The sequence below is a fragment of the Phasianus colchicus genome, chromosome 21 (assembly GCF_987193195.1).
Source record: "Phasianus colchicus chromosome 21, bPhaCol1.hap1.1, whole genome shotgun sequence".
Classification (NCBI taxonomy): domain Eukaryota; kingdom Metazoa; phylum Chordata; class Aves; order Galliformes; family Phasianidae; genus Phasianus; species Phasianus colchicus.
The window spans coordinates 9012871-9040424 of record NC_143456.1 but is presented as its reverse complement, the minus strand read 5'-3'; the positions used below and the strand labels follow the sequence as shown (position 1 = coordinate 9040424).

The 27554-nt window shown below is 46.8% G+C and overlaps 1 protein-coding gene and 1 long non-coding RNA gene across 8 annotated transcripts in view; both read right to left on the bottom strand.

Moving 5' to 3' along the window:
* The window catches only part of LOC116227939 (uncharacterized), a 115707-nt gene extending 100420 nt beyond the window's left edge, over positions 1–15287 (bottom strand). For both annotated transcript variants that reach the window (XR_016459238.1, XR_016459239.1), the window contains exons 1-2: positions 15130–15287; positions 1495–1584 (exon numbers count right to left, since the gene is read on the bottom strand). This is a non-coding gene — a long non-coding RNA (uncharacterized LOC116227939). The remainder of the gene's footprint in view (positions 1–1494; positions 1585–15129) is intronic.
* Positions 15288–15335: 48 nt separating this feature from the next.
* Positions 15336–27554, bottom strand: part of MRM1 (mitochondrial rRNA methyltransferase 1) — a 39424-nt gene continuing 27205 nt past the window's right edge. For 3 of the 6 annotated variants that reach the window (XR_016459286.1, XR_016459285.1, XR_016459288.1), the window contains one exon: positions 22399–26878. The gene's annotated coding sequence lies outside the window, so the exon portion shown is untranslated. Of the gene's footprint in view, positions 17213–18956; positions 20957–22132; positions 22258–22398; positions 26879–27554 lie in introns of those variants that run through there. The other 3 variants (XR_016459287.1, XR_004166685.2, XR_004166686.2) reach the window with 3 other exon arrangements.

The following is a 27554-nucleotide window of genomic DNA, read 5'->3' as shown; positions in this document are numbered from 1 at the left end:
GGCAGGCAGAGCTGTGGTGCTCAGGGCTATTTCCCCAACCACCTGATTCCCCGGTTCTCCAGGGAGGTCTCATTTGTGCCTGAGTACAGTTATTTCAGGGACAGCAGTGCACAGGTTGCAGAGGATCCCTGCTCACTCAGTAACAAGCAGGAATACAGCTGTGTCCCACATATTTGCTCTAAGCTCCCAAGGCCTCTCCACTCAGCTGACGCTGTTGCTCTTCTCCAAAGATGACCCTGCCCCTGTCCTGCAGGCAACCCGGGGGCCAAAGGAGGCACAGAAGACAGCACAACCCTACGAACCCCTCATAGCTGCTTTCCACCAGGCAGGAGTGCCAGAAGCCAGACGCAGCCATGGGACGACACGCTGCGCAGCGCCTCCCTCTGAGGTTCAGCTTCTGGGCTGATGACATTAAAGGAAAATTTGGGGCTGGTCACTCGGACTTCATCTCCTAGCTTTAATCTGAGAGCAGCGTGGTCAGCAGTGCTGGAGTCCTGCCTTTACCCACTGCCTCCTAAGGCACCGATGCCCCGTGTGCGGGTGTGCAGCTTCTCAGTGCAGGTTTACCTCCTTTCTGCTGCTGGTTTTTTTTGTTTGATTGATCAGAAGTTTTACAAGATCTCATCCTCTGCTTATGCCTTCAACTCCTGCAATCCAGTGAATTCAGCTGACTTTTTTTCCTTAAAATAAAATCCTTAAAGCTCCTACCTGACAGGAGAAGCTGACAGATGATGTCCAAACTGCAGTTCTTAAGAGCTTGCAAGATTTTTTTGGCTCTCATTATTTCCTGAGTTATTTCCTTACAGTGAATGCTCACAGTTAACCGCAGCGTAACACCGCCCCAAATGCCTGGCTGTTGTACCCAGAGCAGCTGCCACATGTTCCAGCTCTAATCAGCCCTGATCCCACTGCGAGAGCCCTGCAGACAGACTGCGGGCTTAAATAGGGCACACAAGTTCATTCTCCTGGATCTCATTGCAGGTCCCTAATCAAGGGCAATATTTATAACCCTAGGTTTATTTCTGTGGTCTCCCCAGACACTCTAGCTAATAGAGATGAACCATCTAGTACCAGTTTATCTTTTCTCTTTATGCCAATATTTAATGCCTTATTTCATCCACTTCAGTAATGAATCATCTGTTTTTATATGATTAGGGCTATGAACAGCTCAGTACTTGTACAGTGGAACATTAGGGCAGGGATATAGATGCCCATAGGACAGAGATAAGGATTCATGAAAGAGGAGACTGAGCTGATTCCAGAGAAAGCGTTCAAAAATGCATTAGTAAAGAGTAACAGAATGAAAATACCAGATGAATATTTTAAGTGCCCAAATATTAAATATTATATATATATATATATGTGTATGTGTGTATATGTATATACATTCATGAAATGAACAGTGCTGGTCTTAATGTCCAATCAGTCTTCAGTTTGCATCTTTGTAGATGTAAAAGAGAAAGTGACACCAGGGGAGGCTCAGGGGAGGCTTACCGTTGTCAGTCCCAGCAGCCAGGGCCTGGCAGCATGAACCCAAGGTCTTCAGTGACTCAGGCTTAGACAAAGCCTCCGAAGTCCTCAGCCCTGTAAGACACATACAGTATTTCTTACAAAAAAAATAAATATATATAATATAGAAAAGCTGCATAGAAAAGCCAGAAACCAACCAGACTCCTTAAAAAATAAATCACCTCCTACTGCAATAATCCTGAATCAATCAAAGGAAAAACAAGGCTTTTTTATACACATACACGTACATACACATGGGTAGATAAAGCTTTCCCTAAGATGACAACAATTTTACAGGAAAGTTCCAGAAGTCTGTAATATTACACCTCATTAAATCCTGCAGCATTTTTTCAAAAGAGTTTGTAAAGCCTTTCAGAGGTTTCAGCATTATGACCTAAAAGGACAAAGCACTCTGTCCAGTTATTAACATGACCCAAAAGGAGGAAGGTTCTGCCAGAATCCAGACCTCAGTGTATGCCTGTTTGAAATAAAGAACAACCAACACTGGCTTTGATTCCTGTCCCAGGGTCTTCCTTTCTTTGCAGGACAGCATCTGAGTGCATGCTAAGACCTCTGCAGTCCAAACAGAATGGGCCCGATGGATGCAATGGATCAATCACATTTCTGCATGTTTTCTTTCAACAGTTAACCTCTGTGAGGAGGAGTATTTTAAAGCTGGGAAGAGTTTATAACACGATCAGATGAACAGATTTGGCAGGGAACTTGCAGCCCTGCACCTTTTAAGAAATCTTAGATGTAAATAAAATACAGATGCACAGATGTTGCTGCAGGTGTTATAGAAGATGTTGTGCATCTTCTCTATTCCAACTGCTGCCATTCCCAAAGGTTGTGCATCACTCAGTCCCATCCCTACCAAGGAAACCCCAGCCATCCACTGCCAGCTGCAGTCCTCCTCCACCCAGAGGCAGGAGCAGCACTGCACGCTCATTACCAACAGCACAGAAGGCTTTTGCAGGCTCAAAACATCTCACAAACACTTCTAATTAATTTTTCCAGCATGCAGGATGAGTAAACACACCATTGTTGATGCTGTCAGCTGTTTGATACAAGGCCCAGACCTCTTTCAGTTTCACTCAGAAATACTTCGACCTCTGTCAAAAACTCATTGACAATAAGGTCTCTTCAAGTAAATGTTTGCAGCAACAACAAAGGAGGAGGTAATAGTGTGCCTGCTATGCATACAGGAGGTGCAGTGCTGCTTTGGATTTCTATGGTAATTTCTTCAGATACAGCATGGAGCTCTGGAGGTTTTTAACTGCTGAATTACTGTACTATTTCCCATAAGAAATCCTAAAATGCTAAAAACTCCTTATTTCGTACCCAGCAAAAAGCTGAACCTTTATTTATTTATTGGTCACTGCTGAACTGGAAGGAAAAGGCAGCCAGCAGTCTGTGACATTACGGTTTGCTTCTAAATGCAGCTAGCAGGGCTGAGGACTTAATACTTGGCTAATGTCTGAGGTCCTTATTAACATAAATATTGTAGCAGCCAGGCGGGATGGAAGGCATACACGAGATAAGATCTTGTCTGTTTCTGCTGATATGATCTCAACACCAGTCAATTAAAACTGCTGGAGTATTTCGCAATCATTGTCATATCAAATTACCACACTGGTGCAGGCTTTAAGCAGGAAAAGTTATTGCACTGCTGCGCAGGGTAACGAAGGGCCGCAGGAATACTGTGCAGTGGTACTTGATGGAGGCATAAGGATTACCATGGCCAGTGTGATAGTGATTTTGAGGACCCGTGTAACTGTCTAATAACTCTGTTTACACTTCTCCATCCTGTTTTTCCTATGCAAAGTTATATATGGAACGATTCTACAGGATTGTTCAAGGGACTCCCAATACAAACCCTGGGGATGGCTTTCCCTTGCTCTTCCCCACAGCACTTCACAACACACTCTTTCCTACAGAGGCTGACTTGGGGCAGGCAATATAACAATTCCTATCAGACTGTCAGTAGGATTGGTAGGGTAATTTGCAGAGCTTTGGTGGATCTGCACATTGAGAATCAGCCCTTGGAGAATTAAGGTTTCTGATATAATTTTACGCTAATTCCAGGCGTTTTTTTGTTTTTGTTTTTGAAAAACAACAAGCTTGGTTTTACTGCCTCACATACAACATTATTTACTTCTCCTTGGACTCTTTTCATTGTCTTGCAAGGATCTGGAGCTAATGTAGCACTGCTCTGGCTGCTTGGCTGCAGTGAAGGCTGTCTGCATGCAGTGTGTCTGACAACTGAGTGTCACGTGCGAGTAAACCAGTGTTTGGGTTTGCCTGGCTCTGTTCCCCTGGGCTGGTGAACGTTGGTGGCAGAACAGAACAGAACACAAAAGGCATTCCAGCACACATTGCATGGATTTCCAAACAGATCCACCATTCCTGCTGGTTCCTTTTTATGGCTCTTGGATTGTTCTCCTATGTCACTGTTACTAATAGCTCCTACCTTTGCTTGGTGGGATCTCCCAGAAAACCCCACCAATGTCAGGGTGCTACTGCGAGAAAAGCTGTGCAAAGTCAGAGTGAGTCCTTGTCCCCAAATCCAAACAGCATGAAAGCTCCGTCATGTCAGGTGCCAACACCTTACACAGTGCACAGACTCTTAGCTGCCAAAATAAATTGTAGATTTCTTTTTTTTTTTTCAAGAGGCAAAATAAATAAATAAAAAAAAAAACGAAGAGCACTTGTAGAAATGAGTAAGATTTCACCTCGTGATAAAGGTAGCTGTGCTCCAGTAATGAGGAGAAAGGGAACTTGCTATCAAGAATTAATGAGATCACAAAGAACAGGCAGGGGAAGTGAACGTTTTTAAAATGTCCCTGCTGAACACCAGGAATAATAGAGTGAGAAAAAATGGAGTAGATCCCTGTGGTAAAAACTATTAGAGGCGGCGAATTATAAAACTATTAACCAGAATGTAACTCCCAATTAAAAGATGATTTAACACTGGAATCTGATGGATGAATTTTGATTAAATGGAGAACTATTAGGAGCCCTGGGAAATGGACTTCTCCTGCCAGTTCTAAAAGTTAAAAGGCAGTTTGATATAAAAATTTATAAATTAAGGTTAATTACTTTAAATAACATGGCTGGAAGCAATAAAAAGAAATTTATAATATTCTCTGGAGTTTTAGGAAAATAATATAGATATCCGCACCTCTCAATGGAAAATCGAATTAGCGTCCCCAAGTACAGGTCGACCAAGACAAAGGCAAAATAAACTGGCAGACAAAGGGGCTGCGTGGGAACCGAGCCGCCCAGCTCTGCTCTGCCACGCAGCTCCGTGCCCACTGCACAGCCGTGCAAAGGAGCAGAGCTGGCTCACTTCTGCCTTTGAAACCACAGCAAGCATGCTGCAAACCAAACCATGGGTGCAGGAGATGTCCAAAGAGGCAGGTTGACTCCCCTGCCCTTGAAGACAGGTTTGGCTCCACGAGCAGGTAGGTAGAAATTGATGTAAGGTAACTCAATCTGTTGTGATAGCAATGGGAGGGGAGGCGGTAGCCCAAAGCAAAGTCAAGCGGTCCCTTTCTCAAGGGCTTGTGGTTATTACTGATAAACCTTTAAATACCGTAGGAAATCATTCAGCCTAAGCGGGGAGCAGGCTTGTCCAGAGAGGTGCTGTGGATTATTCAGAAATGCAGAGGGGGAGCACTGCAGCTCCCACAGACCACAGGTGCCCGGTAAAGCACAAGAGTTCTCAGACGCACGGCAGGGAAGCTCAGTTGGAGATGGGCGACATGAATCTACATCAGCTCTTGTGTAATACACTCTAATGGGGAGAAAGAAGAGTGTTTGGGGAGTAAGCTCTTGTTTCTTTTATCCTTTCAAGTGGATCCCATGGAGGAGGCGGGGAGTAAGGAGGAAAGCATGTGCCCGTGTCACTCTGCATTAGCTGGTTGGACTGAATTGCTCCCCGAGGAAGGGCAGCAGAAGAGAAGGCTTCTCCTGTGACAGCTCCCCGGGCTCCCGGGCACCCACTGCACAACAGGGTGCTGGGGGTGGCAGAGACCGGGTTTACACAGATCCCAAAGGACTCTCAGAAAGCCAGAATCACCCAAGGAGGCATTTTCCACTAATAGAAATGTCTCCTTGCCTGCTCCTCCACTCTGACCTAGCTGGCAAGGGATCTACCTCTGAGCACTGCAGACAGGAGAACAGAGCCTTTGCCAAGCAAGCAGCACAGGCCAGGTCTCAGCAGCTCAGCCAGCTCAGCCCTGCCAGCATGCCAAGGATGGCTCCCCATTGCTTTCCTTCTTGTGCACCCTAGGGCACGAAGGCTCCCACAGGAAGCACGGGGTGTGCTACAGCCTGATTTCCTACCTACCCCACCGAGCAGAGGGGCAGGCTGAGCTCCCGAGTCCGAGGCAGGCCTGGGTGTTTTCTGTCCCCCCACCCCCAGGGACACCTGGCCCTGTGGAAGGCCAAGCTGGAGGAAGCAACTGTGCATCCCACGCTCATCTACGTGGACGCGTGCCCACTGCTCGCTCACTGCTCTAAGGCTTCTTCCTGTGCGCTCCAAACGTCTGTGCAGTTCTGTCCCACTCTTCCCTTCCTCAGCATCTCCTGCTGCCCGGCATACCCACAAACGTCTGTGTTTATCCATTTACGTACACAGTTTCATTTTCCTCCTTCCACCCCCCTCCCAGAGGAGTTCACCCTTCCCATTCAACCTCTCCAAACCCAGGAGACCCCCGCAGCACCCGGCGTAACCCACGGTGTTCCGAGACACCGCTCAGTTCCACACCACGATCAGAAAACCTCCCTGCAAGGCAATCACCGTTCCTGGCTCTCCGTCCCTTTGAGTGTTGACCCTTGAAATCTCCAGCTCCTCCCTCCTCCTTCCCCGCACACACAGCTCCGGAGCCACGCTGTGCCCCTCTGCCCTTTGTCTCCCAGCTCCCCTGCCCTGCCAGGGGAAGAGCAGCGCTGCTCCTTTAAGGCTCGCTGCCTGTAAGTGATTACTCTTGGCTATCACTTTTTCTATATCAGACGTGTCATGGTGAAGAATCTTCAACCTTGACTCTTACAGCTGCCCTAATTATAGGACATATTTTTGGTGCTGTGTCTTTATTCCTTTCCGTGCTGGCACTCTGACCCCGGTGCTTCCTCCGTCGCGCTTGTGTTAACAAGGTTGTCCGTTCTACAGTTTCCTCACTCTGATTTGTAACTCGAAATTACCATATCTGGCTTTCACTCACTGACAACCGTCACTTTAAATAGGCCTTTTAAAGTTAATACGATGTCCATTCTAAAGTGGAGTATTACTTTACAGTGATGTTAAATGAGCAATTTAAGGAGCTATAGGCTTTTCTTATAAGAAAAATTAAATTTTATCTGCCGCTTAATTTATGAATAGGGCTAACCCTAAACAAATCTGTCATAAGCTGCTGCCATCCCTAAAATAAAATAATAATACAAAAATAACTCTAGTTAATGGGGGTAGAATATAGAGGAAATGCACAAATTATTCATAAAAAAATGCCTGTGCACTTTTCAGAGCCTCTGTTATGTGCTATGGTGGGATTGTGCTCCTTTTTAGGTCTCATCCAGTGGACTCTGTGCATTGGTGGCCTATGGGGATAATAGACACCAGGGAATGTCCACATTTTGCACCTGGAGCTTGATTTTCACATTGGTGCCAAGTGAGAAACAGCCTTTGAAGCCATTCAGTTGGTCCCCTGGGCAAGGCAGGAATGCCCACATCCTTGCCAGGTAGCACAATAGCAGCACATCTGTCTGGGCATGGGGGTAAAAGAGGGACTGGACAGAAACTGCTCAGCTGGAGTCTAGAGCAGACTCCAAACAGGACACCCTGAAGCTCTGTCCTCTCCATCTCTTGCTCACTCACCCGTTCATAAAGAACTGCGAAGATGAATTCAGGACAGGACGTGCACAAACATTTCTGCTGAGAGGGATGCAGTTCTGCTGGTCTGCCCCACTCCTCCAGCCCTGCAGGTGATCAGTGAGCATCCTGCCCAGCCCTCCTCTGAAAACCACTGCTGAAAAAACAGGGTAATGATTTTCTGATGAAACCAGGAGAGCCAGAGCTGAGAGATCTGCCACGTGTCCGTGGTTTAATGCTCACTTCCCACCACGCCATGTTTTCTGTCAAAGGTCTTCAGAGCAAGGCACAGATGCCTGCTTCCATCCCTCTGCCTTCCACCACCTCCCAAGCAATCACGAACCCCCCCTTCTCACTGGGTTGTGAGGCTGCACTTCCCCCTGTCTGGCGAAGGATTTGAGGTCAAACCTCTCTTGCTGCAGAAGGTCCGTATCTCCAGCCAGCTCAAGAAGCTCCAAACTGCCAGAGATTTCAGTGCTCATGTGGGATCAACATGCTGGGCCTAATGCTTTTCCCCTGGCTTCCGAAAGGTCAGAACAGCACTATATTGAATCTCTAAACATACTGATCACACAGCTCTGCTAGCTCACTAGAATCCATTAATATCCAAGAACTGGGAGGGAAAGGGGAAAAAAAACCTTCCTCCATGAACTTAAATCAATTAGCTGGGACTAAAAAATGTAGATTCTTGTGGAAGAATAAAAAATGGAAAACACCGGGCCTCATTATCCTGTCCCTGAAGTGCCAGAGGGTAAAATTATCTTTCGTGATGATGTTCTGCATTGATTAGTCAAACATGTAGGAAATCATATTAAAGATTTGACACCTGACATGGGATCAGAAGAGCTGTGTGCTACAACAGCATGTGCAAATGCTGTGGGAAGGCTGTATGTGTGCTGGGCAAAGGAAAGGAGTGTGGGAAGGGAAGGCAAGCTTGGAAATACAGCGGGAAAAGAAAACTTGCAAAATTCTCCATGGGAGAATCTTACCGGTTTTAATACAAGGTTCAAGAAAAAGAAATCTGTTTCCACAGAAGGTATTTCAAGAAGCAGCATAATAATTTCCACATCATTTCTTCTTTGCTTTTTTTTGTTAATTATCTAGTCAAGTCCCAAACCCAGAAGCTGTTGGATGCATTCAGGTTTAACAGGCAGAGTGCTTTCCAGACAGATGTGCAGGAACCAACCACCCTCAGAAAGACAAGTTATTGAAGTAACCTCGCTGCTGATTCAACAGACAAAATAAGTAAGTAAAATCCGAACTAAATTAGAAATGTTGCCCTGCAATGGGAGGCTCCTCAGCCTCCATGCTACAGCAGCCATTCCAGCAAACACCACAGATTTCCCCAAATTGAGACGGGGAACAAAGCAACCTTCAGCTTTTGAAGTCGTGCTGCTGCTCCATGAGTGGTTTGCCTGAACCAAGGCCAGAGATGCAGCACTGCTACAAGACTCTGATGTTTCATATTACAGCCTTGCATAGCAAGAAGCCTGCAGGTGGCTTTTCTCTGGACTCTGCTGGTGGTGAGCATCGTAATGTGCGCCTATATGAGCACAGTGCTGACTGCCTTCAAAAAGATAAGCTGGTACATGAAAACAATGTATAACATAGCCATAGGCCTACTCTGCTATCAGGCAACCATCAGCAGCAGCCCTGGGATCTTCCAGCACTTTGGGGCTAATTTCTGTGTCAGTGGTAAGTAAATTCCGTGGCACGAATAACCTAAATTACGTGGCAGATTAGACTGTGGGATGCATAGCAAACATTACTTAAGGCATTTTGAAAACCGCTGTACAAAGTGCAGTATGGCAATAAAATAGAGCAATACCTAATTAATATGCATTAAAAGCCTTATAAATAATTTTAACCTGTTCCTTACCACTGATTCCTAAGTGTGAACTCTACTGGAATCAGCTAAGCAGAAAAATATCCTGGCTGTAAGATGAGGATGCCAGAAGTGCGAGATGCTTCCTGAAGAAAACTGCTCCTCAACAGAGTGATGGGCTGAGACCTCCCCATTCAGAACTGTTTTTCCCCTGAAGTTGTCATCACTCCCTGAATCCAGCCCAGCCCACCCCATCCCACCAACAAATCAATCAGGTTGGAACGCCCAGCTTAACCCTTCTGTGGGAACGTCTACCTGGGTTGTCTGGGTTTGCAGCTGGACAGTGTGCGCTGCTGAAGTCCATGACCCTGAGCCAGGGGTGACCTAGCAGCATGAGAAAAGCAGGCTGAATCTGCAGCAGATGGTTTTACGGGCACAAAGTTACAGAGAGCCTCTGACAAGAAGCCAATACAGCTCGTGCACTTTCCCGGACTCGTTAGACAAATGGTCTGCACAATATAGTCCCCCTGGCAGCTCTGAGCAGTGGGGCAGCAGGAGGCAAGTACAGTATCCATATATTCACAGGTACCTCTAATGTACACAAAAATATATAATAAGCATCAGCAGCCTTCATTAGAGTGCAACTAAGAATTATGGAGATCCTAACCTTGCAAGCCGAATAAATTATTGCCAGAGGATTATTATGTATTCTAACAATATCTAATGTACCTCTTTGTCTCCCATAAATTACAGGGCATCGTGTGACTCCTAGAATACATTCTGCCTCTTACATAGCCACTATGTGGTCTTTCCTCCCCCCCCCCAAAAGCACACAATAGAGACTCTAATCAGCATGGTCTTGCATAGAGATTTTAATAGCTGAGAAAAACGTAGTTGCAGTCACACGTTCACTGGCCTGTTGTAACTATTTCAATTACCAAAGCAAATGACCACAGTTTAAATGTGCTGATAAAGGGGAAGCTCATTTACAGTGTGTATATAAGAATATCATTATTAGCTACACAGACCCCTGTTCACAGCTGCCTGGGAATTTTACCAGTGTGTAAAGTATCTCCATCCCATGTACGCTATGGTAGAGACTCTATGATTAAATTTCTGCCTTTCAGGCAAAGAATCACCAGTAACACCTGCTGCTGCATTGACTCATCCAAAACAGACTTACCAATAGTGAGTCATCAAACTCGATTCACTCCAGCAAGCAAAAAAAGCCCCCTGTATTTTAGCACCTTCTACTCACAGCTGATGAGAGATGACACCTAAAAGAATTTAGGCCCTGGTATGGTGTGCATTAACACCAGCAAAGCTGTCTGATTTACATTGAGAAACAGATGTCCCTCAAGTGATCTTGAGATTATCAGCACTTGGTATATTTGCCCTTGCTTCTACCCACAACCAGCCAGCACTGGATTTGGCTATAACTGTCCAACAGACTTAATTATGTGCTGGATATCTGCTTCAAGGTTTTAAAATGTCTGGATGCGCCATCAAGCACCAAAGAATTAAAAACCTTCGTAGCCAATGGCCAGCTCTTGTGTTGTTTTGTTGGGAAAGCCATGAGAAATGCATTGAGTAGCACGTTGTATTAAACTGCAAAGAAACCTAAATTTTAAAAAATCCCATTTCATTTACAAGGCCTCAATGTTTTACATCATTCTCTCAAATGCCTTCTGGTTCAGGCTCCTTTCACCACTTAGCCTGGCACATGCACACGTTAAAACCCTCTTTTGATATGAAGAGTCCAAGAAGAATATTGTGCTTAAGACTTCATGGACTGTATTTTTAATACATATTAGCAAGATGACGGATACCCTGAGTGGACCAGTCAGGGAAAGCAAACGAAGACAAGAAATATTCTCAGGGTGTTATTGATTATCTGTTTTTCAGAGCAGAGGGAATCATTTTTAACTGGTTTAAACTATGATGGACTCAAGTGGAAAACGCAAGCAGAGTTAGTGAGGAGCATAATTGACTGGGCATGGAACTAAGTAACCTCTCAGCACGCTGGAAGTGGTGGAGCAGAGGGGTTACAGCCAGGGCTGCTCTGAACCCACAGCCCTTTCTTCCCAAAGTGAACTCCGCCAGCAGCCAAAGACGACAATGACAACAAGTATAGGGAGGGGGAAAAAGAAGGGGGGGTGGAGGGGGGGGGAAGGGTCCAGCCACTCAGTTACATGATCTAAATTCTAATCAAACATCATTTAAAGCATGTTTTATTTCAGCCTCTGGAGAGATAGTCCCTCCTGACTCCTCACCATGGCAACCGGTGTCTCATTTCAGAAGTGTCATGCCACATTATCATCTTGCCGGCTCACACACTCCTGCCTGACAAGTTCTCTCTGCCCCTTGTGACAACCATTCCAGGCTTATGCTGTTTATTTTTGGTGTCAGGCTGGCCCTGGCAGATTGAAAGGCAACCTCAACCCCTCGAACAACAAGCACCACACCCCACTTGGTGATAAGAGATGATTTGAGAAGATATTTGCTTACATGTGTATAAGCAATTTGCTGTATGATGAAGCCCCGGCGTGCCTGTGTGAATGCACGCGTGTGTGTGTGTGTGCAAAGGGGAAGGAACTGCAGAAGCGTAACGTTTCATGAGAAAACAAACAATTCATTTCGGATCCCAGGCAGTAGGCTTCAATCATCAGATCCTGCCGTACACACAGAATATGAAGCATGGGCCAAAAAGGCACCAAGGGTACTCCCCACAAAGAGAAATGACAGCTAAGCTCGATCTGTCCCTGCAAAATACCCTCGCTGTGTCCCTGCAGAGTGCTGCAAGATGCAGCAGCAGAGGCACTCCATAGGAGTAACGGGGACAAAACACAACGACAGTTTACTGCAGGAACACGCTAGGGCCAGATTCATCTCTGCTGTCGTGGAGTCCATTTGGAACAGCGCTGGTGACAATGAATTACTTGGGATTGTCTGCAATTAGAATCACAGAACCTCGCGTTCAAGTAGCGGGCGGTGTGCATCATGGAGGACTTCCTTTTAACTGTTCCATTTTTACAGCCTGTACATAAGCAGAATTACGTCTACAGCTAGGGTTTCTTAGCGTAAGCACAATTAAAGCTGGTAGTAATTACAAAAGTATGTATTACATTTGTTTTTAACACTAAGCTTAAGAATACAGCAGCTTTTTTTTTATATATATATTTACTTGGCCGATTGAGATGGCAGTGGTAGAGCAGGGCTTCTCTCCAGCCAGAATCAGGGATAGCATCCCACCCTCCCACTCATCAGGCACAGAACAAGTTGTTCCTGGACCAACTGTTCCATTGCTACCTGTCAGGAGGAAAGCTCCAGAGAATCAGAGATGACGTCTAGGTAGCAATGGCATGAAGGAGAAATGAAAGAGTAGGTTGGAAGATCAACACAGATTTCGTATTTACCATCCAGCCCAGTTACTGTAGGCTGTGCCTACAGCTGTGCACTTGATTTCGTTTACAGGCACTGCTTTGGCCTTGGGTAACTTGACCCAACATCTTTTATGTTACCTTAGAGAAAGAATCATAAACTGAGCAAAATCCACCCCATTAACTCCAATGCAATCTCTGATCAAATCGAGAGCTAACTGGAAAGCAGATTTCATTAAAAACAAACAAAGCAAGATGTGCATTTAATTTTTAATCCATTTTCTAGCAACTGCACCATAGCAAGGCAGAGGCTTACAACAGCAGGGCAGTTGTGCACAAAATACGATAATCCCAAGGCACACTAATGGCATCCACAGAGTTGGTAAGAGGGGAGCAAGGATGTTTTAAAAACTATAAAATGGGGAGAATTACTGTTGATTATGGAGCAGCAAAGAAACTCACAGCTGTAAGTGATAAACACAGCAAATGCTACAGGGGGTCCTTCTGGAAAAGGATAAAAAGAGGAACATTTCGTCATGCAGAAAAATATCCCAGGACAAAAAGGATGGAGGTGACACCTGTGTGGCTGTTACCAACCATGGGCTTCATTCTGTCCCCAGCTGCACACATGCAACCCATCACCAGGTAGGAATTTCTCAGTTTCTACAGCAAATGCAGGTGTACACCCAAGGGCAGATTCTAACTTCCTCTCTCAAACGATACACAGCAAATGGAGATGGGCTCCCGTGGCAGCAAACCACTGCACGGCCACTTTGCTCTATAGGAAACACACCGTATGCATGGCAGTCAGCAGAACCTTTTTACATCTTCCTGGATGTACTGTGCAACCAGATGCAAACATATACACTTACATGCGTTGCTACTGCCACATAACCCAGCCTGGGATATCCCATTCCCAAGCACCTCAGTACCTCCACAGCTCTTCATGGGTGCAGAACCTCCAGGACTGCAGCAATGAAACAGTGGAACAGAACTCACATTGCCTGCGAGGTCCATCTATTCATCTCTGCCCACAAGACTCCCTCGCACCACTGCATGCTTTTTATACTTCATTAAAGCAAATCACTGATGTTCTTCAGTAGAAAAACATCCCCGGAAAGGATGCAAAGAGTGGCAAGAATTCAGCTTGGGAAGGAGATCTATTTTCATCTTACATTTACAGTTGCTTGTGCATATCTATATATCCATCTGTATCCCTATCTTCATAAAAACCTAACTGCAACAAAATAAATGATAATAATTCTGCCGTTTCTGTTTCCTCTCTTCCCCACCAGAAAGCTGGTAATAAAACAACAAGCTCTCTAAAACAGGCATTACCAACCCAGGCCATGCAAACAAACACTTCACCGTTTTATAATCTCACATGTTGAATGAACATCATCGTTCCCTTCGGTGCCTTAAAATATCAGGTCCATAAAATTACTAAAAGGCAGAGCAGCAATGCTGCCTAACACGCAGCCCACGGGAAGGCTGACAGTGCCCCATCATCTTCACTTCTTAGCAGCTCTGAATGCCCACGGCAGTGCTGGTTGGGTGAAACGCTCACAGAGCAGTGTGTGAACACAGCCAGGCTGTGGGAGCAGCACTCCATGAGGTGACCCCGAGCCCTGGGGATGCGGATGGGTGCAGCTGGCTCCCTGCCCTTCTGCAGGCAGAGGATGCCAACACTTATCCCAACTCAGCAGTGCAGAGGGCTAAAGGAGAAATACCACGGGACAGCATTAAAGTGTACTACTCCTTTACACAGCATGGTCAACCCACTGCTGTAGTCGGTTTTGAATAACACTCTGCACTGTGTGATGGATGTTGACAAAACAAAATAACTCTATAATTAATTAAATAATAAATGACCCAAACCCTGAACCGACGTCACCAATGAAAGATACAGAAAGGAAAACACGAGCCTGGCTGCTCTCTGTGGTCCAGATTTACGACAAACCTATACTTCTGCAGCCTAATAAGATCAAGTTGGTGGCAAAAGGGGGACGGGAGCGGAAAGCAAGCCTGCGCTTTGCGGACGGGAGGAAGGAGGCCGGTGAAAATGCTGGTATTTACTTAGTGTAAGCGCAGCCTGAAGCTCCGTGCGCACAACAGCGGAGTGCAGGTGCGCAATGTTCTGTGCGAGCAGCGGCGCGGCGGAGCGGCCCGAACCGAGCGCGCAGCGCTGCGAGCCGCGCGTTGCTCCCGGCCTCGGGCTGAGCTCCCGTGCGCGACGCCGTGCGGTGCTGCGCGAGAACCGCGCTTCCTCTCACACAAAGCATTTCTCACAGCGCTTTACCTCGGGATTGCCAGGATTCCTTTGCAAACGCGTTTACGTGGAGCCGTGACTTATTTACTTTTACAGGCGTTCGCGCATCTCTGCGGCGCGCAACACCTCCCCGTCGGGGAGCGCCCCAAAGGCGTCGGAGCAAAGCCGCCACGCTACGACCCCCCCCCCAGCTCCCCTCCTCTCCGGGGCCGCCCCCCGCCGGGAGCAGAACGCCCCGCCCCGCCGCCCTCGGAGCGCCCAGCCGCGCCGCACCTACCGTCGGGATCCGCCGCGAACGGCCGCGCGGGCGTCGGTTTAACGAAGTGTGCAGCAGCCTCTAGCGGCGGAGGGCGGGCGCTGCGGGAGCCGCGGCGGGTCGGGGGGTTCCGTCGAGGCGAGCGGCGCTGAGGCGGCCCGGCTCCCCGCCACCGCTTCCCGCCGACGGCCGCGGCTCGCGCAGCGCCACGTGCGCGCGTGGGGTCACCTCCACCCTCCGGGCTGCACGGCGCCTCGTGCGCGGAGCGCAACGCGCGGCTCAAGCAACGCACGAGGCGGAAGCTGAGCGCTTTGCCGCTGCGGCCGTCGGGGAGCGGCCCTGCAGCCGGCGTGCCCCGCTTCCGAGGGGACGCGTTCCGTCCGCTTTTCCTCGCTTCCTTCTGTTTGAGGTCCGGGCAGCCCTCAGGCAGCACGAGCTGTGCTGTGCTGGAGAACCTCCCTCCTCATCCCCTCTTTACACTGCGGACCCCCAGCTGAGCTCTGATGAAGGCCCCCCACGTAACCCCGTCGCGGCCATCACCTGATGGGACTTTGTGAGGGGTTTCGTCTGACACGGTGGGGTTTGTGCGTGCAAACGTGGATCCAGGCTGCCGCGTTCCTTTGCTGTAGAAGGGCAGGCGGCTTTCCTGAAACAAAGACACGAGGACGTGCAGGAAGCAGAGCCCGCAGATCCTTCTGTCAGCCCCCGTTACCTGCTGACTGCGAGCAACACGATGAGTGATTTAATGCTGTTTGGATATCAGATGAATGGCCGACCCACAGTGATGCTATTTCCCCCCCCCCAAAAAAAACAAACTCCGCTTTCAGATAAACAGTTTTCCTCCTGGTTAACCGTTGGCAAGTCTGATTCACCGTGTTTGACAACGGCCGTCTGATTTGCACTCACCTACTGCAGGGATGATTGGAGAGCTGTTAATTAGAGCTCCCTAGCACATGTTGCAGAAGCACAGCTGCTGGCCTTGGGTTGGACGCACCCTTCAGGTTCCCCAGCCAGGCCAGGTGCCCTCAGCTCCTGCAGGGTTCGTTCCCTTCCTTGTCCACTCTGTAACCCCTCCCCCGGTGCCCTCAGACCCCCACAGACCCCCCAACCTGCCCGCTCACAGCCAGGGCAATGGAAACCAATGCATCCTCACAGCAGCTATGTGTACCACCAGCTCAGAGCTCCACCAGCACTTCCATGTCCCACACTCATCACTTCCCCTCTATGTTATCTTGACTGTGTTACACCCAACCTTTGCTGCCACTGCACAAGTTGTATCTCTTGGCTCTCCCCTGGCTCATGATTTGCACAAACTCCTCACAAACCTTCCGTCAGTTTTCTTCTCCTGTTACTGGCCCGGCTTCCAATTTCTGAATCTTTGATGGTTTCCCTTAATAACATTCATAAATTCTAACTATTTCTCTACTGCAGTCCCAGATTGTGATGCACACTGGCCACTCAGCCATACGAGGTACCTTCTGCACCACCAATTTTAATTCCTGGAAAGCCTTCCTCAGAGCTCTGGACGTGGCACTTGCAGGAACCTCTCCATTACTGGTCTTCAAAGAGGTTCTCATTTCCCGCAACAGTTTTTCCTGCTTTCTGCTGACTCAGATGAAAATCCTGAGAGAGGGCTGACATGGACCGCATGCTTTCAGGGTCTTTCAACGCTCTAATTTCTCCATCACCTCTGCTCAGTTTCCTTCAATATTTCTTCTTTATGCAAAAGGAAATTTATCTTTCATTCTGGCACCTGCCCTGCCATCTGCCTTTGTGAACACGAAGGAAAACTGTCACTGATTTTTTTTTTTAAACAATGTCCATCAATAAATAACCCTCAGCAGCTTTTAGAGTCTTCCCATCGCTGATCTATTATTCCTTTGGCCCATGCAACATTTCTTATTATTTATTAGAACCTTTTTCACAGTCTTCCCTCCATTTCCCACCACCGCTTGTCTTGTCAATTCTTTTACTCCTTGGTTCCTTCTGCATTTGCAGCTTCAGGACCCAGTGTTATCACATCCTTGTTCACACAGGCAGGGCTGCAGGAGCTCCCAGGCAGGCAACACACCACTTAAGAGGGAGAATTCAAAGGGTGGCAGAACTAAAAAAAAAAAAAAAAATACAATGGAATTACAAGTATATGGCAATTACAAGCATATGACACATAAGAGGGAGGGCAGCAAAGACCTTGTGCTGATTGTGAGTATCGCTGACCGTTTCACACCACGCCTATGTATCACACTTTAATTCATGCCTTCCCTCTTTAAACCAACCCTTATGTATTTCCCCTTCTTTCCATTTTATTCTGATTTGAAAATCTGTTGCACTTTCCACTTCTTTTTCCCAACCAGAAAAAAAAATTCTCGATTCCCTTTCCTGAAACTCAGTTTATTTTTAGTGGCAGTGCTCACAAACTGCAGAAAGGGAGGGCTGTTGGTTGTTTTATTTTCAGTCTTTTCAGTGTTATTCTCACCCACAGTTCTATGTGGGTCATCTCTGGTTTTCAATAGTTGCATCCACCTTAACTCCTACAAGAGGAAGTGCAAAAAAGCCAGAGCCCTGCAGGTCAAAGTAGAATTGTTCTTTATATACAGGGAGCACATTTAACTGCCGTGCAGTTCCTGCCCATGTTTTGTGTCCCCATTATTAATCGGTTTCCCTACTCATCCCCACTGCTATACTCACCCCAGCTCCAGCCTGGGTGCTTCATGGGACAAGGGAACCAATAAAAAGGCATTTGTGAAAATGACCGTTTCAGGGGAGATAAAATATCATTATGTGAAATGGATTTGCTGGCACTCCTCACCAAATTTAGCACCTATTAAATTATAGAAACCATTATTCCTCTTACCCAGAAAAGTCTGAAACTTTCTCTAAAAGATGTATTTTATTATTTTAAGTGGGGCTTAAGTGTATTTTTTCCTTGTGATAAATTTCCACGTATGAATTTTCTTAGAGATACAACAGTCTTGTTCGACTGATTTTATTGCTCAAATAGGACAACAGCACTCCCCTCTCACAGTGCAGGAATATTTCCCTTCTGAAATGAGGTGTTTGGAATTTAGGTAGCTGGGTTTTCACATGGCAAGCCTTTAAGCAGCAAATATTGTCGATGCTTAACCATACAAAATGATGCAGATTCTTTTATTAACAGGGCAAGTGCTAAAGAAAACCAAGTGCTTTCTTGAAAAAGATCATAGAATCATAGAATGGCCTGGGTTGAAAAGGACCAAAATGATCATCTAATTTCAATCCCCCTGCCATGTGCAGGGTCACCAACCACCAGCCCAGGCTGCCCAGAGCCACATCCAGCCTGGCCTTGAATGCCTCCAGGGATGGGGCATCCACAACCTCCTGGGGCAGCCTGTTCCAATGCATGACAGTAGTGCAGTGCTTCCTAAACACAACATAAGTAAACCCTGTCCCTGTGCTCTACCATGACGTTTTCTAAGCTCTGACTTCTCACCAGCCTCGTATGCTGTACCAGCACGGAGGTCCATGCAGGATGGGCTGGATGGAGTTGTAGGAAAGGGCATTTTTTCTCCTTTCATCGGGTGTGTGTTTTGGGAGCACGGGGGGCTGAAGGAACAGAAGTGTTGTCTGAGTCTCTAATCAAACTTCTCCCGGCCGGGTGCGAGAGGCCAAACTAATTAAACAGAACATCAACCCACTGAGGGAGTCAGGCGTCGGGAGAACATTGCCTGGGGAAAGCAGAGTGGGTTGGAAAACAGGTGCCTCACAAAGGATGGAAGTGTGACCTTGCAGGACAGAACTGAAATGCGCTCATGGGAACATTCTGTGGAGATGCCTACAGAGGTTCGGAGCAGATGTTGTTATAATCTTACATGCAGGAGGCAAATGAGGAGCAGAAAGATGAGAAAGACCGGTCCCATCTGATCACCGGGCATAGCAAGACTGGAAGAGAGCGGATGCACCTCTGCAAACAGTTTTTTTTTTCCCTCTTCCTTTTTAACATTAAGAAACTTCGAAACACCTGCAGTGGGAAACAAAAGGTTAATTAAAAAGAACCCCAGTCTTTGCACTAAACTGATTGCTGGGACTCCTGCCAGCCTGGGAAGGTTAAAGAGCTCAAGCATGCGTGGGCTGTGGGGGGAATGGCTAAAATTTACAGCTAGCTCCCTGGAAAGTCACAGTTCAGCTGTTCTCCCGGAGCAGGTGCTCATGGGAGCGGGCCTGTCCCTTTCAAAGCGTGAAGATTGATGAAGCCTTCGCTCTCACCAACTGTAAATATACAACCAGCCTTGTCAGAGCAGGTTTGTAACATCACTTGCTGACAGCAAGAAATTTTTTTTAACCTCCGAAACACACACACACACACATTTACCCCACACAGACACACACACACACACAAAGTGCTAAAAAATAAAAATAGGCTTTTCCCAGGAAACACAGAAAGGCGATAAATAAAATGATGGGAAAGGCATTTATGTTTTCCCTGCCCGGAGAGGCAATAGACAGAGGACACGCACGGGGTGATTTCATCCTGTCCTGGAAAACAAGCAACATCTTCCTTGGGCTGTGCGGTTTATGGCCAAGTCCTGCACAGGGCTCAGGCACTTCACAACAGAGCCAACACCGCAGCCTGGTGGGCTTAAATCACTGCAGCACTGTGCTGCCAGCCGCCCTCCGCGGAGATGGAGAACAAGCAATTGTAAGAGAAGATACTGCTAAAATAACCATTTTACACTGCCCTGGTGCCTACTTCCTGAGGACTTCATAACGTGTTACAGATGGAAATTACTTATTCTTTGCAGCCACACAGAAGGATCTTTAGAAAGCTGGACACAGACGTGTTTAGATTGGGGTTTTCAAAGTTTTTTTGGAGCATCCCTCTGAGCCACACAGACTATGAATGGGCTTCGGTGACTGAACTCCTTGGATGATTGGAAGCAGAATTAATATTCGTCTATGGTTTTATTGTCCTGCCCCAGAATTCATTTTTAGCATTGCAGTCGTCTGAACTAAAATAATTGCGCAGCGCCCTTTTCTCTTTTCTTTCCCAAGGAAATTCCTTCTGTGTTATCATTTTCTCTACAGCAAAATTTCAGGCTAATAGAAAATGTTGAGCAGATTTCTTTTGTTTGGTGTTTGCCTTAGCAGAATGGAGGGATTAAACTGGTTGCTTTAGGAAACATCAGCCCAGTTTGTCTGCCAACAAATTCTACCTCTTAAATTCATCAGCTTTTGTTTGGTGAGGTTTTCTGCCCGTTTGGTGGGGCACTGGCTTTTGGGTTTGCTCCACTGCTTCTGTTCTGCTACTTTCTTCTGCTTTTATTAATAGAATAGCACACGACTCCCTGCTCCTCAGACTCATGATTTATCCCACTGTGCTTTCAGGCAAAAGCAGGCCTCCAATGCTTTTCTCACATTTTCAAAAAGCCCTCTTGTTATCTCTTTCTACGAGACAAAGAAGTTTCTACATCTCCAACGTGAAGCTCCAACAGGCCTTGCTTGCACACAGACCTGCCCACCACGCATTTCATCTGCATTTCTTTCGAGGTACTTCAAGAATGAACACACCTACAAAAAAAATCACTGTTTGCAAACTGCCACATTCTTCCTTTGCTTGTGTTACATCCGTCTCTCAAATTCTCTGCCTGACGTGGCTGTTTGAATTGCTAACGCTCTGTGATGAGGACTGCTGCTGTCATTTCGGCTGTGTTTACCCAGTGCCCCTCACAGCAGGGCTCCCCTCCCCACCACGGTCCCTCACACTACAGCATATGCTAATAAATAACAGGAGAACAAGATACTTCCCTCTTCGTGGCAGCAGAATTGTAACAATCCTGATGAATACGCCAAGGACTGGGAATGTTTCCAGAAGCTGTAAGGAAAGAAGCAGTAATTTATTGCGGGTGCTAAAAATACATCATATACCTGTGAATACAGGTGACCATCACTTGCTCAGGCAACCGGTGCTGTCCTTGGAGAGGAAGGACCACGAAGGTCTCTTTCTAACACAGAGCAGCAAACAGCAAAGTCCTCCCCAAGTTTTGGGGGGCAGGAACTGACCCATGCTTGCATTTTATTCCACAGCAGAGATGAAAAGCAAAGGTGGCCTGAATTACAATTAAATATTCTAATAATTAAATAATATCCTATTTGGATCTCTGGATGGATCCAAAATAATTTAAGTAATTTTTTCCTATCGGGTTCATTATTACCCTCACACTTCATACAGCACTGCTACATTCCTCCTGTTTAATTTTGCTTATCCCTTCAGCAAAGTCCCCCCCCTCTGGTACATCCCTGGTTATGTGCCTGGTCCTGCCCCATCTCTGTCTCCCCTGCACCCACTGGCACTCCCTGCCACTCCACAGCCATTGAAGCAGAAGGGCTGGGGCTCTCCCCCAGGGCAGCCAGGCACTGGGGGGGCACAGACCCCTTTGCACATGTGTATAAATGGAATCAGCTGCCCTGCTGTCAGAGCTCCCCAAGTTTCCAGGGCGCCTGATCAAGCCGCATTCCCTGGGTTATTCACAGATACTTTCTCAGGAGCCTAAATGGATCAAGGTTTTTTTAAGGCTAATAGGGCAGCTCCAGTTTCCGTCAGCTGAGGACGAGGCCAAACAACTTGCTTTCGTTAGCTCATTTATTTTTGCCAAGAGGGCAGGCAAGGCATCCCCTCCCATCCCATCCCCCATGCAACTCCCAATTCAGACTTTGTATGGCAAAGAGGAGGAACCCAAAGCAGCAAGCATGCCTGCTCAGCTCCAGTTCTCCCAGCCCTCCCACCCCACCCAGGGAAACATGCAGCATTACAAACTCTGGCAGCTGGGAGCATCTGATTATTTGTATGGAAATTCGCTCCAAGTTGAGAAGTGGATCAATGACTATTTCTCAAGCTGGCTCCATTTTGAGAACCAAAATTGACTTCTGGAGAAGCTGCTTGATTTCCCAGCTCTCCCCCACCAGAAAACAGATTATTGCATAGGGCAGGGGTGATATAATTCAACTCCAAATAGGTTTGGGGCCTATTAGACCCGAATATAAAACTCACCGAGGCTCCAAGGAAAAGAGAATTGCTCCGTGCTTTACTCTTCCTTGCCAGGCCCTTACTCCTATCTCTGTTTGGTGTAAATCCATTTGCTTATATTCAGCGCTCCACACAGATGGAAATGGCAGCTCAGGACATAACACAGGAGAGACTCATTTCGAGCAATTTAGTTCTCCTCCTTTCCCAGCTCCCCAGTTTGCCCTATATCCATTACCCAACCGCGCCACCTCTGCTTTCTATATAGCATCGCTGTCTGCCCACATCTCTCCTTGTTTTGCTTTTTGTTTTTTTTTTTTTTTTTACCCTTGAAAATATTTTTTCTTCTACTTTCAGGCCTTTCCCTTCTGTGTCCCACATCTCTGGGTACATCCACCCCACTGCCCAGGAACTGTGGGTGCTCTTTTGGCACTGTGTTTAATTCTGGAGAAATTCGGCTCACCTTTCACTACGTAGCCTCACAGAATCACAGAATGGCCAGGGTTGGAAGGGACCTCAAGGATCATGAATCTCCAACCCCCTGCCACATGCAGGGCCACCAACCTCCCCATTTAATGCTGGACCAGGCTGCCCAGGGCCCCATCCAACCTGGCCTTGAACACCTCCAGGGATGGGGCATCCACAGCCTCTCTGGGCAGCTGTTCCAGCACCTCACCACTCTCTCTGTAAAGAATTTCCCCCTGACATCCAACCTAAATCTCCCCTCCTTCAACTTGAAACCATTTCCCCTCGTCCTGCTGTTATCTACCCTTTCAAAGAGTTGATTCCCCTCCTGTTTGTAGGCTCCCTTTAGGTACTGAAATGCTGCAATGAGGTCACCCCGCAGCCTTCTTTTCTCCAGGTTGAACAAGCCCAGCTCCCTCAGCCTTTCTTCATAGGGGAGGTGCTCCAGTCCCCTGATCATCTTCGTGACCTCCTCTTAATTGAACATTCTGATTATAAGAGGCAGTGTGGTGTTGAAGCCTTCTTTTCACAGCTGAAAGATGTGCCAAACACACAGAGAGCTTGCCCTGCTCAGCCTGGGACAAGCAGCACTTTTCCAATCCGTCCTCAAAGGGGAAATTATGACTTTCCCTCCTTCCCCCTTTCCCTCTCAGCCTGGCCTCTCCCAGGAGCAGGATCAGCCTGCAAAACACATTGTGCTGCAGGAGCTGTTTGCTCCACGGCTCTATGCAAGATTTATCATGAGCTGTGCCTCTCTCTGCTCCATCCCAGCCCAGGGCAGAGTTCCCCTTCCCAGAGCCAGGTGTAACAGCAATGCCCTCCTTCCAGGCTGTCACTTAAAGCACCTCGGGGGCAGCAGAGGTAACACAGATCCATGCTGTTAGCACACAGTCCTGGCTGCAGGTTAGCACAGTGCAGTGCTTTCTGCTAGGCCTCCATAAAGAGGCTTTTAATTTAGCTCTAATAGGGAGGTGATTGTATGTTAAATAAATACTAATTGATTATTTAATATATATGCGTTGAGGGTTAACTGCTATGTAATGAGCTCCTCTCCATTAGTGGGGCTGCTAAACGTCAATTAATATGGGTTTTATAATCAATTGATATTTCACATGCCCTAACTTGCCTGTTTAGACTTAATGGGTCAGCATTTCTGAAGTGGCCAATGCCAATAGATTCTTTATAAAATGAAAAAATATTTGTTGGCAGATTTAGCACAGAGTGGAAAGTTGCAGCTCTATGAGAAGCTCAGCCAACCAGCTCTGCAGAGCTGGGCACGGTGGGGCTGGTCTGTCTCATACCAAGAGCTGCACGTGGCAGAAAGCTCTGCAAAGGGGAGCAGCCACCCTTCGGATCCCATATAAGCTGCTCTTACTGCCTGTCTGCATCTGGATGCGTGCTGGAGATGTGGGAGGCAGTGCCCCATTTGGAATGGACTGTCAGATAACTTCTAGGGACAAGATCTTCAAGAATGACCAGGGGATTTGAACACGTGTCTTCCATTTATTTTCATAAGCATCATGTCTCTGCATCTCCCAGCTGCCTTTTTGAATGTCTAGCGGCTTAGGTTTTATTCCCTTTGCCTCTTCTCCCCAAACACATACAAATAAATTATGTACAAGCTGTTTCTGGTATAGGCCAGGGAGAAAACAAGCTTCTAATGAGAGGAATGATCATAATGCATTTATGACCATTATCGAACACTATTTCTTCTCTAATTTCCTTATTGGCAGCTTTCCTGATGTGGCAGGGTTTCACTCAGCTTGCCAAAAACTCAGGCTGGAGGAGAAAGCACACAGAACAACACCCACCCCACTCCCACCTGTGAGCATCTCTTTGGGTTTGCCCCCAGCTCCATGTACTCATTCTGGTATGCAACAGCACTCATTAAAGGGAACCTGATTGCTCTTGCTGTTGTGGAAAGCAGCTCATCTCACCTACCCTGGAAAGAGACCAGTTCCCACAAACTGCCTCACAGCCCAAAGCCTGGGTGAGACAAGGTCCATCTCCCACACACGGTAGGTTTTGTAAAACCCACAGATGTTTTAAGTGATAAAAGACAGTGCCCAGGGCAGGGGAATGCAGGGCAGCACCTTCTCTTACTGCATCTGTACAGCACTAAGACAATGGGGCTTAAAGCATCACTGCAGCCTTCAGGCAGTGTTATGATGCAGATAATAAAGATGAAGAAAGAACAAAGAGGAATGTGTGGCCAGCCCATGGTTTGAAGTCTCCAGGCTGATTTATGTCATCTGAGGATCTGGCCCAGTTAAATCTAATTTTAACATCCTTGACAAATTCGCTTTAACGGCAAACTGTCAAAAGGGAACCTTTTCTCCTCCCCTCATCCTTCCATCTCCATGAGCTGTTCCCTGTGACAACACTGTTCTCGAGCTGTAATTGGCAGTATCATTCCATTATCACTTATTCTTTAGGCCTGAGGATTTCATTCCTTGCAATTTTCCTGTTGTACAAATTCACGTCTATTATTTTAACACACGTGCATCCATCCATTCCCTGTGTGTGTGTGTGTGTGCTGCGTGCCTGCGTGTGTCTGGGCAGGGAAACAGTACTTAAATCTGAAAGGGCCATTGTCTTATAGACCATCTTAAGGAAGCAAAAGAGCTAATTACTGGTGACAGGTAGTTATGATTCTATGACTTGCGGTAGGAGGTGTCTGGCACCCTCAGCAAACAGTCTAAATTCTCCTTATAAGCATTTTAAATGGACGATTATCCTAATGAACTTAATAGCATCGCTATCCAAGGACAGCATCAACTCATTGCCATCCTATATTTTCCAGAAATAGCTTCTCTTTAAACAGTGTGCCCCTGCTTTGAACAGTAATGGTTTTTAAAAGTGTCTTAGCACACAAAAGCAAAATCTTTTTTGAAACAGGGTGGAATTGGTTGGTGATTATCACTGAAAAGCTGGCAGCCACCAGCTAACCTTCTAACAATGAAATATGGGAATTTACCTTCATGCTTCAATGCTTGCTATTCAGCTGTCTACCAGGGTCTAAATCAATGATTCTACACCCTCCACTCAAGGTTTCTCTTTCAAATGCTGCAGATATGACCTTAAGTTCATCATCTAAACAATGCAGTTCACGTTTAATTTCATTAATCTAAGATCTTCCATAAAATTGCAATATGGCACCATACCTTTCAAGTACCTTCATTAAAATCCATGTTATTTCTAAATCCTATGCATATCTATGAGGTCATACGGTGTTTTATTAGAATGGATTTTTGAAAGGCTCAGCTCTTTTATCACCAATTGTCATAAGGTAGTTTACAATAAATTAAAAAAGAAACAAAAAAAAACCACACACGCGATCTCATTCCTACCACCTAGGTGGTAAACAGATCTCCCATTTCTGAAAATTACCCCCTTTCCTGATTTTTACCCTCTTTCTGAGGATTTAACAATTGCAGGAAACAAGGAAATTTTGAAACCCTCCTGACTCATGAATTTCTGCTACTTGCTGTGCCCAGTGCAGCTCCCTTGCTGAAATGTGTCCACTCAGATCCAAGGGCCATTACTTTCAAGCTTTGTCCCTATGTGCCTACGTGGCACCATGTTTTCAAACCACATGCTGGATTTTTTTTTTTTTTTTTACTATTCTTGGAATAATGTATTGGCACAAACTCATCCTTCTGCCGCATTCCTTCCCCGATCTCTTGTCTATTTCACAGATTATTTGGTATTGTAATAGTGCTTTGCAGGGCTATTCAGGAGCAGGGACCTCCATGATTACAGATGCCAAGAACACAAAGGACAGATCGTGCACCATGAACCCACAGCCCTCAGCTCCCCATCCACACAACTACAAGATATTTCAGGGAAAGAACGTTTCTTCTTGATGCTGTGCTTCCAGGGAGCGTTGGCATCCCCACAGACACCAAAGGGAAGGCACCACCTCTCTGTGTTCACCTGCACACCTCACACAAACATCCAAACGCCGAAATTTTTCACAAAAGTAAAGAGGACAACATCCGTGCCCAAAGAAAATTAATATTCCATGCTACTTCCAGCTCTGAAGCCAAATAGTGAACAGCCTGAAGCTGTCCCGTGGTCCTGCCCTCAGCCTTGGCACTGCTTGAGGTTCCAGCAGCAGCAGACAGCAATGCACCGCTACAGATATGTCATTTGTGACCAACCTGCTGATGACTTCAGCTTCACCTTGCTTGGTCTGTCTATGGAAGGCCAGCCAGGCAGCAGCCCCACGCCTGCGGTGTAGCATCACTCTGAAGAAGCAATTACAGCGAGCGGAGCAAGGAACTAAAGACAGCTCACCTAAATGAACTGAGGGAAAAGTACATGAGAAAACAAGAAAATGTCTTCATCACTTTTCAGGCTTCAAATTGGAAAAACAGGAATCAATACAGCAGAACTTCATTTAATGGTGTGAAAAACAATCCGGCCCGCGACAGGCAGGAATCACTTATTGCCAAACAAACAGGCCAATTAAGCCGGGCAGGGCTGTGGGGTTCTTCAGGGTGTGGGGCTCTGGGGCACAGCCAGCACCATCCTTGGGCAGCTCAGGTTCCTCATGCATGCAGAACGGCAGCACCAGCGCTGCCACGCAGGGATTTCATCGCCTTTGCTGTCATTGCCACCGCCAGCATGTTAAACAGATTAATGGAAGCAATGGAGAGGGAGCATAAAACACCCAGCCTTCGGGCCGAGCGCCACCAGAACAGAACGAGGCTGCAGCTGACATTTGCAGAAGTAACACTGCGTTATTAAAACAAATTTGGCACGAAGAGAAAACATGTTTGCTTTGCACATAATAACAGCTACGAGAGCATATTCAAAATCAAATATTTGCAAGGCAGAGCACGAGGGTTTTCTCCTCCCCTTCTCCTCCTCCTGGCCACCCAGAGCCACTCCGTGTGCCACTGCATCTCATGGCCAGAGTTTTAGAAGTAAATGCAGAGAGGACACCAGGCCTGAGCTGCAAATCTAGCTTTGAATCGAT